Raw genomic sequence first — 17,303 nt, forward strand, 5'->3', positions numbered from 1 at the left:
GGCGGGTATAAAAATAAAGTTATAATCATTATTATTATAAAATAAAAGGAAAACAGCCAGCTTGGGTATAGTTGGGGAGTGGGGAAGAGAAGAGGATAGTGGAAGGGTCTATCACCAAGGTAGGTGATGGAAACATTGTGGGATTGGGAACTATTGATAGATAGTAGAGGTAAAGGTTTCTCCTGATGTTAAGTCTAATTGTGTCCGACTATGGGGCGGGGGGTGCTCATCTCCATTTCTAAGCTGAAGAGCCGGCATTGTCTGTAGATGCCTCCAACATCATGTGGCCAGCATGACAGCATGGAGTGCCATTACCTTCCTGCAGAAGCAGTACCTATTGATCTACCCACATTTGCATGTTTTCGAACTGCTAGATTGGCAGAAGCTGGGCCTAACAGCGGGAGCTCACTCTACTCCCTGGATTCGAACCGCCAACCTTTCAGCCAGCAAGTTCAGCAGGTCAGCGGTTTAACCCACTGCACTACCAGGAGGCCTACAGAGATTGATAGATACAGATGAAAAAATAACAGCCGGAGCGGGGGGAAGGGAATTAGTGCGATGTGCATGGCTTTGTGTGATAGGGACAGTCACCAACGGTAGCTGTTCTATAGTGAATCCAGTTTGCCTGCCTCAATGATCAAGTCCTATGTCATGTCAAGGAAGGCACGGTCCTGATTTTGTAAGACTTAGAGAGAGCTGTTAATAATAGAATGCTTTGGAGGTCCTTTGTTCATAGTCTCACCGTAAGTCAAAGCCAACTTTATGGCAATAGGAAAAGCAAAAATGTTAACAATGTTGGTAGTCTTATTCCTGCTACAAAATATATTTGTCCATTGTTGGAATAATGGCAGATTGCGGTGACACAGGTTCATTTTTCTTAAAGAAAAAAAGCAAAACAAAGAACGGTATTATTACCAATGAAGTTTCCTAACAGATTGCAGACCATCCATGAAGCTGAGCTTGTTTTCAACAGGACTGTGAATAATAACGCAACAAGTGATGCTTTACCGATCTAATTCCATTTCTCAGTGGAAAGCTTCTAGCAACAGCTAATAACTTAAATCAGGCCAATCAGCTCCATGACAAAATCTTTAAAGTATGCAATGCAGCATACTTTCAGCTTCCCAACTCACCCCCTTGGAAAAAAAAAATCTTAATGGAATCTACATGCTGCAATCTCCTCACTTCATGGTTGTAAAATTTTATGGCCCTTGTGTCTACTGAGAATTTAGGTGTTTAACCATTGCTTTTTGCCTCTGCTGAAATCTAACACAAGCGGCTAATGCTATCCATGTGCTAAAATATATGAATATTCCAATCACGCCAGCAATAACTTTTAGTGCACGCACACAATACATTGCTTTTGCTCTGCTGTCAATAATATCACAACTTGGTTTTAGCAACCAGAGTCTCTCAGTTTGCATCAGTACTTTCTGTCCATCTGGATGAATGGATAAGGACGGAGCTATATATATATTGGAAACAAGAAGGGAAGGGTTCTGCTGTTTCTGCCGTGTGTAAAAAATCAAAAGGGGAAAAATCAGTGTTGGTGAGGAAAAGCATACGAGCAATCTTGCAAGCTGACAGGGCGCAGCTACAGTATACTATATTCATATGCCTTTTAAAAGGCTCTGGTGGTTTGATACCTTGCCCGGTAAGTGATGGGCTAGGACATTTTACAGCATTTTACATATAAATTACTTTTCCGTCCAATTGAAACACACACACCTCTATAAGGGCAGAGGCAGAATGGAAAAAAGGCATTTCAAATTATTCATTATACAACATATTTGTCCTATGCTAGACTCCATTCTTTCTATGAAGTAGAAAAGCTGGGAAGTGGAATTAAGAACAAAGGCAGCTTTCTGACAATCCAATCCAAATTGCTGCTAAATTGCTCATTCATTCATGTGTGTGCTTTTCTGTGGCTTCAAGTCATTTTCAACCTATGTCAACTCTAATGTCAACTTATAGCAAGGCTTTCTTGGCAAGGTTTGTTCAGAGCGGGTTTGCCATTGTTTTTTTCCCTGAAAAGAATGTGACTTTCCCAAATTCACCCCAATGGGTTTCCATGATTTAGTAGCAGTTTGAGCCCAGGGCTTCCAGAGATTTTTAGACCAACGTTCAAACCATTACACCATGCGCTCACAGACCCTATTCATCCACCTTTCTTAAATTTATCAATATTTTTGCTTCTTCTTAAACAAGAATAAAATACATTCAAAGCAACAGAGAAAAATAGCAAACTAGGGGTGGCGGTATAAATAAAATTTTACTACCTGAATTGAGTGTTTGTTTTTTTAATCCTTGCAACTTGCCCTGCCCAATTACTGTGACCTTATACTTGGTGTGCAAAGATGAAGTATTTTGGCTACATAATGAGAAGACAGGAAAGCTTAGAGAAGACAATGATGATGGGGAAAATGGAAGGAAAAATGAAGAGGGGCCGACCAAGGGCAAGATGGATGGATGGTATCCTTGAAGTGACTGGATTGACCTTGAAGGAGCTGGGGGTGGTAACGACCGACAGGGAGCTCTGCCGTGGGCTGGTCCATGAAGTCACAAAGAGTCAGAAACGACTGAATGAATGAACAACAACAACATGGGACTGAACCATGTCAGGTAAGGTGGAATTATAGGTTCATCTACACCAGATGGCATCCTTGAAGTGACTGGCTTGACCTTGAAGGAGCTGGGGGTGGTAACGGCCAATGGAGCTCTGGCGTGAGCTGGTTCATGAGGTCACGAAGAGTCAGAAGCGACTGAACGAATGAACAACAACATAGTTGATGTGTTTATTTATACTGTTTTTGTATATTATTATTATTATTATTATATTTTACTGTTTGTATTTTATGTTGTATATTTGCTTTGCCTAGAATAGCAGACTACAGATATATTGACTGAATAGCTGAATGAAGAGCAAATGCACTTCTGGATTTATACTTTTCACCTTGTAGTTGCACATATTACATCAATTTGCAGAAATCTGGAAAGCACATGATCGGCTATCTCTTCTTCATTTCCAGGAATTCCTGCTTCCTTGATTGGTCAGTCCAATCTGAGAGTCTGGAAAGTGCGTGTTTCAAGAGCTTGCTAGTCCAAATAGGGGACCACATAAGCTTACTCCTCAATCTGCCTTGGCCTGGCTCTGTTGTGATAGCTAAGGGTCACTGAAATGGTGATGAATCTCATTCTCCATCCTGTAGCTCAAGCTGCGTCTTCTCTGCAAGGAATCTTCCTGCGAATGTATGCCTGGGAGGTCACATTCCACTGGCAACCACAAAACCTCTAACAGTCCAACCTGGCCTGACAGATGTACAGAATGTATAAATAACACTGGCCAACACACATTTTGGTGCCTCAAATCTTAGACCTGTTTCTGGGTATAATTGACTTGCTGCTTCCAAAAGTGGTACCAGTTTTTCCCTAACAGCTCTTAAGTTTTGAAATACACAACATATGCCATATAACAGTTGTCATCTGCCTGCCCACAGAAAATCATGATTACCGTATCTAAGAAACAAGAGCCGATGAAGTCTAACCAATGCAATTTTCTGAACCAGTGCTCCAAATAACCCCAGGAACAAGCCTAAAAACCAAGACAGCAAGGAAAAAAATCTGGTAAAGAGAGGTGATATTGATATGGGTTTTGCTGTGATTTTTTGCTTGTATGACAACAAAATCTGATAACCATTTTAACCCCTAAGTGTTGTAAGTGGACGTGGCCATGGTGGTCCAGGCTCTTGTTACATCTAAGATGTACTGCAACGCACTGTACATGGGGTTGCCTTTGAAGACTGTTCAGAAGCTTCAGATAGTCCAATGAGAGGCAGCCAGGTTAATAACAGGGGCAGTATACATGTGGGCACACAACTCCCATGTTACCCCAGCTCCACTGGTTGCCAGTTTGCTACCAAGCACCTATAAAGCCCTAAACGGCCCTGGCCCAATTTACATGTCTGAACGCATCTCCCTCTATGAACCACCACGGAGATTGAGATGTTCCTGGGAGGCTCTGCTCTTGGTCCTGCCACTGTCACAGGCACGATTGGCGGGGACAAGAGAGATGGCCTTGTCAGTGATAGTCCCTTGGCTATGGAATTCCAAGATCCCCTTCCTGGTGAGATTAGATCAGCCTCCTCCCTCCTGTCCATCAGAAAGATGGTAAAAATGCAGTAAGGCAACAGTAAGGATCTTTACTCTGCTGACTGGATTCAGTATGGCTGATTTGAGAAGTTTTAAACAATTGATTTTAAAGTGGAGATGAGTGGTTTTAGTGTTTATGTATATTTACAGTTTATTTTGTGTTCCGGCATTGAAAGTTTGCCGTGTATATGTTGTGCCCTACCCTGAGTCCCCTTTGGATTGAGAAGGGCAGAATATAAATGCTTTAAATAAATAAATACAGAGGAAATGTGTGCAGTGAACTGATATAAAGGCATGCATCCCTTTATTTAGATTTTAGTAACACTGCATACCAGAGGAGGGTACATAAATAATTGCATCTCCGACATGGGTGGATAAATGAGAGATGAGTCAAGTCAATTCCCATTCATTTTACAGCAGGTAAACACAGAAGATCCTTTGCCTACATGTGCTTTTGGATTATTGGCTAAACAGACAGTGCAATATGTGATAAAACCCATAGACACAAGTAGGGAAATGGTGTCCGAAACAGGGTATATGACTATGTGATAAGGTTTTGAACTCTTGACCTTCTGGTATGCACTATAGGTCTCCTTCCATTATTCAACAGGTTAGGGATTAGGAACTTGAAAATGGTTGAAAAATTGAACCCTTTCTTAGCTTGCAAAAGAAAGACCAAACACTAGGTAATGCAGCATCGGCTGAGAGAGAGTGAGAAAAAAGAGGCAGATCATAATCAAAAGACAAACCAAAGACCAAAAGTGCAGTATATGGCTATAATTTAGATTTGTTGAAAGTTCTAATGACTTCAGCAAGACTCAGTGTGCTTAAAGTGTAAAGTACTTTGGATTACTCCCATGAAAAATCTGGTCATCAGAGGATTTCAGATTACTGGGGGATTATTTACATCAATACACAATGGACTAAATCCTTATCTGTGACTCAGTAGGATTTGCCTATGTGTTGTCTCAACAGGTCCAGTAGAGTTGGGATTCTCTAATGTTATTCCAGCCAGTTTTCTTTATATTCTTTTTCTTCCCTCAGTTGCGACCTTATCACATGCTCCAAATAAGCATCCCAGGACACTTCAGGAACGGAGCCCAACTGCAGCCATCAGATGACATCGCCTGTGGCTCCGCTCCCAACTGCCCTCAACTGAGGTTAAATTGTCACCAGATGCTTTCCCTGGCAACACAGGAGGCACCCCATGTGTTTTTATTTCTCAAATTTATTTTTATAAAAATTTACAAACATAATAAATACGCACAGTACACATATCACACAAATCACACACAAATCAAATCAAAAATCTTTATTATGGTTATAGACCAGCATAAGGATTTGATTTGATTCATATCACACACAATATCACATATAAGACACATATAATCCTCTTGTCTATATCCTACAAAAGTAACCTCTATCCCTTTCACCCATGCACACACCACCTTGACTTCCATCCCTTGTCACTATGATGGCTATAACGATTCTTATTTACTCTTGGAGCTGTTTACAATTCACTTCTTTGACTCTCCTTCCATATATGCCATGGTCTATCTCTGTCTCTTTAAGAACCCACCAAATTATTGGATAACTTGGCCATTTGCATATAGTCCATTGGTTTGCCTCTTCAATCTTTTTTGGTTAGTAATTTTTCCTCCTTCCAATTTCTAGCAATTGTCCTTGTTGCTGCCACAAAACTGTATTGGCATATTTCTTTATCATCCCAGTTGGCACCTTCCCTAAATTTTATTTATGTATTTATTTACCCTATTTATACCCTGCCATTCTGTACTCCAAAGGGGACTCAAGGCAGCTTACATACAGGCAATTATTCAATGCCTTAAAACACATACAATTCCAGATAAGCCCAGAAGACATCCTTGTTTTTTTTAAAAAAAACCTTATTGCTCAACATTTTATTTGTTTCCTTAATTATCTTGTTCCAGAATACTTGAACACTCTTGCATTGCCACCCCGTGTGAAAGAAAGTTCCTTTCTGCGTTTTGCATCTCCAGCACCTGTCTTGTTGATGTTTGTCTATTCTTGGAAGTAAGATTGGTGTAGTATAGCTATAGTAAAACATTTTGTATAATTTTTCCTTAATTGACCCCACTACTGTAGAACTGAATTATTTCTTCCAGAGATGTTACCAGGTTTCTAGATCTATAACTCTCCCTAAATCCCTAGCCCAAGTAATTATTGTGAAATTTACTCTATTATCTTCTAGGTCAGTGTTTCTCAACGTGGGGGTCAGGACCCCTGGGGGGGTCACGAGGGGGTGTCAGAGAGGTCACCAAAGACTATCAGAAAATAATATTTTCTGTTGGTCATGGGGTTCTGTGTGAGAAGTTTGGCTCAATTCTATCACTGGTGGGGTTCAGAATGCTCTTTGATTGTAGGTGAACTATACATCCCAGCAACGACAACTCCCAAATGTCAAGGTCTATTTCCCTCAAACTCCATCAGTGTTCACATTTGGGCATATTGAGTTTTCGTGCCAAGTTTGGTCCAGATCCATAATTGTTTGAGTCTACAGTGCTCTCTGGATGTAGGTGAACTACAACTCCAAAACTCAAGATCAATGCCCACCTAACCCTTCCAGTATTTTCTCTTGGTCGTGGGAATTCTGTGTGCCAAGACTGGTTAAATTCCCTCGTTGGTGGAGTTCAGAATGCTCTTTGATTGTAGGTGAACTATAAATCCCGGCAACTACAACTCCCAAATGACAACATCAATTTCTCCCCCCCCCCAACCCCACCAATATTAAAATTTGTGCATATTGGATATTTGTGCCAAATTTGGTCCAGTGAATGAAAATACATCCTGCATATTGGATATTTACATTATGATTGATAACAACAGCAAAATTGCAGTTATGAAGTAGAAACTGAAATAATGTTATGGTTTGGGGGTCACTACAACATGAGGAACTGTGTTAAGGGGTCGTGGCATTTGGAAGGTTGAGAAACACTGTTCTAGGTTATAGCCTAGTATGTATTTGTATAGTCTGGAGCCAGCATGGGGCCTCCTCCGAGTGGGCAACGCTTTCCCTATGCAATGGGGAAAGAGTCATGAGAGGGAGCTGTGCGCAGGGCAACAGATTCGCCCCACTGCTCCCTCTTTCCTCCCCGGAGGTCTTTATGGTAACGTAAACCAATCTATATTTGGTGACTCCATGGCCAAATAGAGATAGAAAAAGAAAGCCATGCTGATCCATTAAAAACTGCAGTGGGTCAACGCCTTTATAAGGACCAATTTAAAAACTGGCGGATGGGGTGTTTGGGTGTGCTGCAAGCTAGTAACTTCTGTGAGCTTGTTTTACAAGGTTACAAGGTCATATTTCACACACCACAAAGTCACTTATTGATCGTTCCTCTCTTTACCTGATTAAAAAATAAGTTTCCAGTCCAGAAAGATTGGCGAAGGGCTTGGGAAACGCACTTTTCCAATTGCTTTACATGACTGTTTCATTAGGCTTCTGCATTTGGGATTTTTTTGTGAATTTGGCTCAACCTGACATGGTGGCGAAGGCATTGTGTGTGCCTTAATGTGTCTCTTGCCTCCTTTAAACAGCCCAGAAATAAAGCGATCCGTTATCAACTATATTAAAAAAGCAATATGAATTCATAGATGAACTAAATATCATCAGGCACATGAAGACAGGCATGTTTTATATCAGTTGCCACACTGGTTTGAAACATGATGAAATGAAAGGAGTGGAGGGAGGGTGGGAAGGATGGGTGGAGAGGTGAAACAGACAGAGAACATTTGGCCTGTGTATTCAGAGCCAATAAGGATCCCTGCATAATAACTTACTTTGCCTCATTCTGGTTGCCGCACTCCGAATGAGCTGTGGTGGCCAGAAGGTGTGATTCAATTTGTTTTTAAATCCAGTTTTGCCACACTGTAAATGCTGTCATTGCTCTATGCGCCATAAAACCCAAGCAATGAGTAGGCAGACATATGAGGGGAATTTCCCCCTGGGATCTGTAATTTTATGGGATTGGCTCCCCACATCCTCCTCCGAAAACTTACATACGAAGACAGCTATTCCCTTCTGCCCCACATTCTTCTCCATCAAACTCTATGTAATATTTAAAAAGAGACATCTGTGAGATCTAGATGCATAAACCTGAGAAGTTACTGCTGAAATATTAAAATCCAAGAACCCCCTCTTGCGCTGTGGGTCTTGGGAGACAGCCAGGATTCTGCCGAATGAGACAGATGTTTCCGAATGAGTGGTCAGCTGCTATGTGTTTCATTTTTTTTAATCCTTCTTCTGTTGGATCTTTTTGAGAGAAACCTAGAAATGCTGGATTTGTTATTCATGTGCCTGCCATGTATCAGCAGTTGTTAAAAGAGATAGCTATATGGCAATTTCAGATAATGCCATTTTGTTAGATACGATGAGGTACTAGAACTCTGTCTAACATCACTTGAAACATTTTCTCTCAAACATTCTCCTAAAACTATCCAGGAAGAGAAACATAACTTAGTAGTTTTCAAAAATGGTGTTACTGTTAAAAACCCCAAGCATTTCTCCTGCCTCCATTAGAGGAAGAGGTGAGACAATAGTGTCCCTATAGCACAGTGGTTCTCAACTTGTGGGTCCCCTGATGTTTTGGCCTTCAAATCCCATAAATCCTAACAGCTGGTAAACTGGCTGGGATTTCTGGGAGTTGTAGGCCAAAACACCTGGACCCACAAGTTGAGAACCACTGCATAGCAGCCTGGTTGACCAGGACCTGCAGGTGCTGGTCTACACTAGCTCAAAACTCCAGGCTGTTTTTATGATGCACACCTCCTTTTTATTTTGGTACTTGCAGGTTACTTTGATTTAAAATCGCCTTTGCATCATTTCAGACAAAGTCAAATAATACTCCATAGTTTGCTAGAAACTCCAGAGCAACCCATGGCTCTGGGCAGTCCGGACAACTGGCTGAGATCTGATTTGGTCTAATGTGCTGTCTTAAGGAATATTGCTATTACCCATTCATTAGTGCAGAGAACAGAGATGGATTATAATAATTATTATCAGTGCAGAGAATGGGAATTTAGGTGCTGATGGATTTTGGCTGTAGCACCATCACTGCTTCTCTTAGTTTGCCATGGACGTGTGTGCGGGGGGCTCTACTGACATCAGAGCTGACATTCCACATCCTCTGTTTCAGTACTTTGTTTTCCTATCATAATCTGCTATCCTGAGCAAGAGGGAATTTGGGAAAAATCAGGGCTAGGAAGGAAATCACTGAAAGGAGTGCATTCCAGATTGGCCTCCCTATGTTTAATGTGTGGGAAAGACACAGGTGTACACAATGGCATAAATTCTCAGCTAGAACTGTTGTAGAAGGTATAAATTTATTATTTGATACACCATATAATAGTTGATACAATAAATTTAATCCCAGATGGAAATACTGTTAAGTTTAGGCCCATGTATAAATAGTTTTACACGTAGTTTGACTCTATCACATTTTCAGCTAACACATTTGTTTATTAGCTCACTTGGTGATTTTGGACAAGTGAAACTCTCTCTGCCTCAAAGAGAGGCAATGTTAAACCCAGACTCAACAAATTCTGCAAATAACGATTGATGATATGGTCACCGTCATTTAGAAATTAGCATTGAATTCAGGTAAAGACCTCTGACCTTTGATTTTGACCTTGAAGGAGCTGGGGGTGGACCTGGCCCACAGGTAGCTCTGGTCCATGAGGTCACGAAGAGTTGGAAACAACTGAATGAATAAACAACAAAACACACCCCTAACTCCTTTGTAAGCTCATTTTAATGTTTATGGCCTCTGGACAATTCCAGCTCTTCTCTTTAGGTAGCTAGCTTCGGTTCCAACTTTCCTTCTGTGAAAGTAGACACCTCCAAACCAGAGCTTTCCTCTCTCCCCTCCTCCCCCTTCCCCAGTTCCTGCGTGCTCAAAACATTGCTTTCTCAAGGCTTGGAGAATTGATTTGAACAATGTGGGTTATGGTGGAGATATCTCCCTCTCTGATAAGGAGAGAAGAGAAACAACTTATCTTTCAGACAGTAGCCCAACCTTTCCTGACGTGGCCAGGTTCAAGTCGGGTGAAACTGGTGAAGAGAGGAACAACCCGTACCAACACTTAGTTATTTCCATGCCCCACCTCCCTCAGTTTATCTTCTTTCTTCTAGTCTTTCTGTTTGGATGGAGTGTTCTTCTCTCCATGGTAACATGCTAGTGGTTGTTGCCCTTCTCAATTCTGGTGTGCTGAGGTTGGGTAGTTAATAACTTTGTTTTTGAACAACCAATCCTTCCAAGGACAATTAGATAACTCATAAGTACACACATGCATATGCCAATAAATGTGGAGCAAGTGATATGCACTTGTGACTCTAACTGCCATCAGCTCCAACAAGCAGGAATTGAGAAATTTATTGTTCACCAACATCTGGAGTTTTCTAGGCTAACCACCAACTATTACATTTGTTCTTCCCTTCTCCTGGCATGTGATAATTCAAAGATGGGAAACATCTGGAGAGGTTCATCCTTCTCGGTTGTAATGAAAGAGCTCCCCTATGTAAAGGCGTAAGGGATTCTCCAGGAAACATTCTCTTTGTAGATGTGTGTTTTTTGTTGGAGGAGGAAGGCTGTATTTAAGGGGTAATAGGACATAATTTGTGTGATGGAAGGATATCCATGAATAGTGAGTGTTACCATAGGCTTGTTTTGCATTTTCGTAATAACAGAAATGCTTGATCTGCTTTAAATAGAAAGAAAACATTAAGAGATGTAGCAATTTTAGAAAAAATATAGAAACTCCATTATTTAGGTTGCCAGATATTGGTCAGTCTCCAACTTGTTTATCATCAAAGAAGGGGTTGATTCTTCTGGCACCGCTGGATTAGCCAGTCTGCCTTCTTCTGAGCCAAAGAGGGCTCTTATAACTTTAATAACCTCATAACTGGAATATATTCGACAAGTGCAATGTCTCTCCTTTCAGGGCACAGAGCGACAGCCAAAATGAAACATGCTGCAAGGTCTTCCCACACAGAATTAGAGGCACAGAGCACCCTTTTAAGGCCAAATAGTTGCAGAGCCCTTGCCTGGATTATGTTCAGGATTCCTGGACTTGCTAAGAAAACAGGAGAAAATCTTGCGATATGTGTAGCCTCCCACTGAAAGAGTTAACATCTACCAGCCGTGCAGCTGGGATATTAAGTCAAAATAAAGATAAAGCCATGTGCATATTCTTTAAAAGAATAAGTACGATAAATCTTTCATAAAATACAGCCTTCTGACAAACACTGAGGAGCCGGCTCCCTGAAATACGACAAGCCCAGCAGATTGTTATTCCAGATGAAATGCCTCCTCCACCCGCCCGCATGGTTTCTCAAGGGGATTTAGGAACTGATTCCAGCAGGAAGGTTTTGCAAAAGTTATTACAGTGAATGAAGTGGGACGCATATTGGATGATATTCACACGTCTTTAGGTAAAGTTAGAACAAAATGTGTATCATTTTAAAAAAATATTGAAGGGCCATTTTTAAATCCCATAAAACTCTTCTGGTCCTTGAACCAAAACTTAAAAACCCAGTATAGGTGGTGTATATATAAGTGCAAAGATTGTTATTTTTACAATGGCTTAACTAGGTTGCAGAAAGGATTCAGAGGATTCAATTAAAAACAGGAGTTGTTTTGCTGTAGAGAAATAAATGTAAACTGTATTTTAGGATGAGAATCCTTGCCCAAACTAGGCCTTCTTTCAATGTCAATATGTATAGCAGAGGAATTAGTGGGAGAAATAATGTAGCTGTCACTAACCATATGTGCTCTCCATCAGAAATGAAAAGTGACTGTCCGAACCAGCACAGAATCTCAGTCTATGGCAGTGGTTCCCATCCTTTTTTTGACCAAGGACCACTTTGAATAGGGAAAAGGTATTAATGTTGGAGAGTGGTCAAGTGGTCCCTTTAGGTCAACTTTAGATTCGGTTTGGTTATTTGGGGTGCTGATTCAGAAAATTGCATTGGATAGACCACATCAGCTCTAGTTTCTGATACAAAACATATGCCATCTAGTAGTTGCCACCTGCTCGCCCACAGCAAACCATATTTAATAATCTAGAGCTGGTGTGGTAGTGGTAATCTTTTGTGGGTAGTCAGCCTCTCCCCTCCTGACATCCCCATTGCTATTGAACTATAAGAGGGTTTCGTGAGATCAGTTGCCATGTGGTTTCGAGGCAACAGTGTAGTAATGGTGAGGCCACAGAGCATATTTTTGCTCTTGTGGACCACTGGTGGTCCACAGACCACAGGCTGGGAACCACTGGTCAATGGGGTTATGTTTAATTTTGTGTTAGCATTTACTCTTTGTCTGTTTTTAATTGTATTGCCTCTTAACTTGTGAGTTAATTTGAGTCACAATCTTGGGGGCAAATACTGCTGCTGCTACTACTACTGCTACAACTACTATTGTAATCATTATCATCATCACTGCAATCATCTTTTCCAGAATAATTTCTCTTTCCTGATTCCAAGTCTAGGCCTTTGAGATGTAATGCAATCCAGCGGATGCCTTTCTCCAAATGTTAAAAACAGTGCATTGATATTAATTACGTGCACACACATCTCCTAATTCAAAATGTAAAGTACTATCTATCTATCTATCTATCTATCTATCTATCTATCTATCTGTCTCACCATGGTTTCTAAGTGGCACACAGATCATCTAAAACAGTGGTTCCCAACCTTTGCTCCTCTAGGTGTTGTGGACTTCAACTCCCAGAAATCCCAGCCAGTTTACCAGCTTTTAGGAACTGGGAACTAAAGTCCAAAACACCTGGAGACCCACTGAAGTAAAGCAAGCCCACTGCTTCCTGGGAAGCCTGGCAACATGGTCACCTGGGATGTTGAAAGTTTGAACATCAAACCTTTCATTTTCCTATTACTTAAATAGCCGGTTTGTACCTGTCTAGGGACTGATGTGTTCCTGAAATCATTTTGGCAAACTCTGGCAAAATGACAGTTTTTATTGGGTGTTCCCAGAAAATCATCCTGTGCCAATTTTGGTGATCTCATGCCACGCCTCCTTCTAAGGAAGACTGATGCTATTGGAAAGAGAGGCACTTTCAGCTCCACTGGTGAAATCACCCACATTGCTCTCCCCTTTCCTGACTGTCAGTCAGTTGTTTTTGCCCACGGCCTACACAGGAGGGTGTTCCCTTGAGACTCTGCAAGGTCATCGTGTTTTATGTGGTTTATAATAAAATGTCAAAGACTTTGTTTACCTTGTTGCTTCCACCAAGACAGAAGAAGAAGACATGGGTTTAAACGCTGAAAAGCCAAGACTCACAAAAGAAATGTAAGCTATGGGTGGAGGGTGAATATTATGGCAATATCAGAATAAAAAGGCCAATGGTAAGCAGGCAGTGACATGAAATTGGGTTCAAGAAAATTCTCCTTTACTGGCATTCTTGCTTGGAGCAACTACTTGGTGACCCTTCTTTCCAGGCAATGACAATTCCATTATAGCAGCGTTTCTCAACCTGGGGGTCGAGACCCCTTGGGGGGGGGGCGCAAAGGGATGTCAGAGGGGTTGTGAAAGACATCAGAAAAGACAGTATTTTCTGTTGGCAATGGGGGTTCAGTGTGGGAAGTTTGGCCCAATTCTATCACTGGTACGGTTCCGAATGCTCTTTGGTTGTAGGTAAACTATAAATCCCAGCAACTACAACTCCCAAATGTCAAGGTCTATTTTCCCCAAACTCCACCAGTGTTCACATTTGGGTATATTGAGTATTACTGACAAGTTTGGTCCAGATCCATGATTGTTTGAATCTACAGTGCTTTCTAGATGTAGGTGAACTACAACTCCCAAACTCAAGGTCAGTGTCCACCAAATCCTTCCATTATTTTCTGTTGGTCATGGGAGTTTGGTTCAGTTTCATCATTGGTGGAGTCTAGAATGCTCATTGATTGTAGGTTAACTATAAATCCCAGCAACTACAACTCCCAAATGATACAATAACACACACACCCCAACCCCACAACTCCACCAGAAATTCAAATTTGGGAGTATTGTGTATCAGTGCAAAATTTGGTCGAGTGAATGAAAGCACATCCTGCATATCAGATATATACATTACAATTGAGAACAGTAGCAAAATTACACATGTGAGGTAAAACAAAAATAATGTTATGGTTTGGGGTCACCACAACATGAGGAACTGTATTAAGGGGTCGCAGCATTAGGAAGGTTGAGAAATACTGCATTATAGCCTTCTGTCAGTGAACAAACTCCCTGTAAACTGTATTGTCGAAGGCATACCTGTGAGGATGCTTGCCATAGATGCAGGCGAAACATCAGGAGAGAATGCCTCTAGAACATGGCCATATAGCCCAACAAAACCTACAACATCCCTGCAAACTGTTCTCTGTTTTAGCCCAGACAGGAGTCTTTTGTAGAGAGTTTGTCGAAGAAAAAGGTTAAGAGGGGACATTTTATTATTATTACTTCTTTACTCTATTTATACCCTGCCTTATGGAGCCTCCAGTGGTGCAGCAGGTTAAACCGCTGAGCTGCAGAACTTGCTGACCGAAAGGTTGGCGGTTCAAATCCATGGGATGGGGTGAGCTCCCACTTCCAGCCCCAGTTCTGCCAACCTAGCAGTTCGAAAACATGCAAATGTGAGTAGATCAATAGGTACCACTTCGGCAGGAAGGTAATGCTGGCCATATGACCTAGGAGGTGTCTATGACCTAGAAGCGGAAATCTTTACCTTTCTCAACCCCATAGGGGACTCAAGGCGGCTTATGTATATGGCAACGATTCAATGCTGTGTTAACATAAATTCATAAAAACAAATAAATATGTTAAATAAACATTAAAACATATCAGAAACTTTAAAACACTAAATAAAATCACATTAACCATTGGACATGGTAATGATATTTAAATATTTGCAAGAATGTGATATTGAGGAGGGCGCATGTGTGTTTGCTGCTGCTCTAGAGACTAAGGATAATGAATTAAAAATGCAGGAAACAAGATTCCGCTGAAACATTAGGAATTACTTCCTGATTATAAACATTGTTTGATAGTGGAATATACTACTTGGGAGTGTTGTGAAGTCTCCTTTTCTGAAGGTATTTCAACAGAGTTGGCTTAAACTGGAAAACCCTGGCGGTCTCTTTATAATTCCATGATAAAAGAGACAAGGAGAAAGCTTAAAGAAGGGCTTCTGGCAAGAGATGTGTGGTATCTCACAGTTGTTAGAGTGTCCATTTCCCCTCGATAACCATGTTGCTAAATGTATTGTATTTTGGTTTTCATATCAAATCATTCAGCATCTGTTTCCTAGTGAAAAGAAACATGTGGTTACCTGAAGTTGTTGCACATCCCATACTTCAACATTCCTGTTCACACATCAAGCCTGGTGTTTATTGTATGTTCAGTAATATTAGTCCCCCCCCCCCCCCCAATGTCTTTCAGCGGCTATGTTAGTACATAGTCATGTCATGTTGGTAATGGCAGAGACGGCGGCTGCTGAAGTGTGAGCAAGCCTTTCTTTTTCTGGAGTGGAATTAATGAGAAAACAGGGTGGAAAATGAAAGGCATGCTGTGAATTCCTCCAACCACACTGGCTATTCTCTGTCAGAGTTATACTGTATGAAGAGCGCAGCGTATGTAGACACCCTGATTGGGTGTCCACACTCAAGAGAGATCTGAGGCTGCCAAAGGGAGAAGCTCGTGAGTTCCACACTGGCCATTCATGCACATATGCTGTGCCCCATTGGTATTCAGTAAAGGCATTGTGTAATGCAAGCTCAACATATTTTCATTAGCAAATATATATGCCAGCCTGCAGTCCCAAGGTAAACCAAAAGTGAATAGGGATTACTCAGCTGCGACTATAGTTTCACTTTTCTGAACTACGAATGTGGGAATGGGCACTTTGCAGCATTGTAACTGCCATCAATCCTTTCCATTGGAAGTTGCATACTAACAATATCAAGAAGGGGTTCAAGATCTTCCCTGCTAGAAATCCTCAATAATGATAAAACTGTTGTCCTCAGAGGATGTTGTAAGATTCTTTTTTTAAAAAAGCCAGCTCTATGCCATTCCTTGTTTATTGTCCCAGCAGGGAAAGCCATCCAACATTTCAGAAAAGATGTAGCAACTCAGTCATATTAAATGTGCTCATGCTGCAGCATTTAATAAACAAAAATATATTGAGAAGGACTAATCCTTTTCTTTCTCACCTCAACAACTCATCCATGTGGCCTTTACTACAATTGTTTCTATTGAGTATGTCTAGGTAAAGGTACAGGCTTCCCCTTGACATTAAGTCTAGTAGAGTCTGACTCTGGGGAGTGGTGCTCATCTCCATTTCTAAGCCAAAGAGCTGGCATTGTCCATAGATACCTCCTAGGTCATGTGGTTGGCATGACTGCATGGAGCACTGTTACCTTCTCGCCAAAGTAATATCTATTGATCTACCCCAGGTTTCGGCGGTGACCAGGGGAGCATTCGCACAATTAACCACGCTCTGGTTACATCCCGTCTTGACTACTGCAACGCTCTCTACGTGGGGTTGCCTTTGAAGACGGCTCGGAAGCTCCAATTAGTCCAACGGGCGGCAGCCATGTTACTAACAGGAGCGGGGCGCAGGGAGCATACAACTCCTCTGCTGTACCAGCTCCATTGGCTGCCGATTTGCTACCGGGCCCAATTCAAAGTGCTGGCGTTGGCCTTTAAAGCCCTAAACGGTTCTGGCCCAACTTATCTATCCGAACGTATCTCGGCCTATCAGCCCACCAGGACCCTAAGATCTTCTGGGGAGGCCCTGCTCTCTATCCCGCCTGCTTCACAGGTGCGGCTGGCGGGGACGAGAGACAGGGCCTTTTCTGTGGTGGCCACTCGGCTTTGGAACGCCCTCCCCATAGAGGTAAGATCAGCCCCCTCGCTGATGGTGTTTCGAAAAAGGCTGAAGACATGGATGTTCGAACAAGCATTCGGTTAACTCGGTGCAATGAATCTGACGATCAAGGACTGGTAATCACAGACGATGAAATTGGACTGCGTTTTTAGTTAAGAGATGCATTGGTTCGATATTGGTGGCCCAATATTGTATATTATGTATGTGTTTTTATGCTTTTTATATTGAATATTATTGAT

Source organism: Anolis sagrei, chromosome 1 (genome assembly GCF_037176765.1).
Source record: "Anolis sagrei isolate rAnoSag1 chromosome 1, rAnoSag1.mat, whole genome shotgun sequence".
Lineage (NCBI taxonomy): Eukaryota > Metazoa > Chordata > Lepidosauria > Squamata > Dactyloidae > Anolis > Anolis sagrei.